Genomic DNA, 1,820 nt, shown 5'->3' with positions numbered 1-1,820 from the left:
AATTCACGTTTAACTTCTGCGTTTTTGTGCAACACTTTAATGTGAAAACATCCTGCAATTTATAGAGTTAGTAGATGAAGAAATAACTAGAGTTCTGATGCAACTCTTCCTTGGTGGAAGAGTTCTAGTTGATTTCAACTTCTAACTCCTTCCCTATCTTGGATAGTGTTCTCTTTGATTAAGGACTCCTTCTCCTTATCAATTATGCAACCTTTTCGATCAGGAGATATTAAATACACCAAGTTAAGCTTATCTCCTTCACGTGCAACCCACATGCTTGAATCTGCCCGTTTTTGTGAACCCGAGGGATGGACCACTGGATGGACCTGGTTCATGTCTGAGTTCCTTTGTCAGTCTTCAAAACTAACCTTTACTTGGGCCAACAAATTCCCCCTTTTTGATGATGACAAATACTGTGCTTTTCATACACTTAGGCCCTGCCAGAGCTCAGCTCAAACATCAACACAATGTTAGAAACATTTTTCCTTTATATCACTTATCATCAAGGACCAGGTACATTAGGTTATAAACATCACTGTTCAAAGGGTAAACATCACTTGTTTAAAGCACAACCTTTTTCCCCCTTTTGGCATCATCGAAAAGTTGCATAAAATGTGAGATAACCAGATTTTAAAGCTTACTCATGGCCACTGGGGCTACTTCAAATGCAATCATGGATTAATCATCATAGATCAAGCTAAGAATTTTAACCATCAAAGAAATATGAACAAACAGTTAGAGCAAAAATAGTGAATTTCATTGATGATTGATAAGATTCTACCACAAAGCATAAGAAGAAATAAAAATACTGAAAACATGAGCAAAAGAAACAAAAAGTCCCGAATTGGGTCACTGGTTGATCTACACTAGGCTAAGATTTAAGGCTTGGAAGAGGTAGGGGCTGGGTTATTTGCTTGGAGAAGTTTCAGCATGTCTTGAAGAATTCCATCATTCTTCTCCTTTTCCCTTGCAAGTTCAGTTCTGAGAACATCTCTCTCAGATTCTACCTCAACCAATCGTGTCTTCAGCCTTGCTATTTCAATATCCTTTGCCTCACTCTCCTGTACCAAGTCTCTGACTTTGCTATTGATAGGTGTCTTTTTAGATGAACCAGGTTCATTAAGAATGACATTGATTTCATAATCGCAAGCAAGCAGAGTATTAACCCCACTTCTTCAAAGGTACCTTGAAATATGCAAGCACAGTTGTGAGAATGAAACAATAGGGAATGGCATGAGTTTTTGGTGCCATTGTTAACTCTATCAGTAGGTCCGCGAGGGTTTCCTATTCAGATGGAACGGGTTCATCTATATTTTTTCCAAGTTGAACCAACCCCTCAGCAGCTTCGCCAGACCCACTTCCAACTGTTTTGCTCACACTTTCTTCTATTTCACTAAATTCCTCTCCCCAAACAACCATTGCACCAGTTTCTTTTATTATACCAACAGTAGTGGGTGAAGGATCAGCCACTCTTGTCCCCTTTCCCCTCACAGTACTCCTAGCGCCCTTGCTCTCCTTTTTTTTTTTATTTTTACCACCAACTTCTCCAGATTATGTAGACTCTATACCTGCTATACATCCTACAAATCTATTCTCCAAATTTGTAGCAACTTTAGAAATTGTCACAAGAGAAACTTTAGAATCAGAAGATACCTGTTCAGTTTTGAAAGACCTACTTTCTTCCCCCTTAGTAGCAGACTTAAATGAATCTTCAGATTTCTAGGATTCTTCTTCCCTACCTGCTTTCAATTGCTTGTTTATTTGCTTGGTGATGAAGGATTTTCAGAGGTGTTTGACATATCTAGCTAGGGTATGAAAAG

This window comes from Nicotiana attenuata, unplaced genomic scaffold, assembly GCF_001879085.1.
Source record: "Nicotiana attenuata strain UT unplaced genomic scaffold, NIATTr2, whole genome shotgun sequence".
Classification (NCBI taxonomy): Eukaryota; Viridiplantae; Streptophyta; class Magnoliopsida; order Solanales; family Solanaceae; genus Nicotiana; species Nicotiana attenuata.
This window is presented reverse-complemented; position numbering follows the sequence as displayed.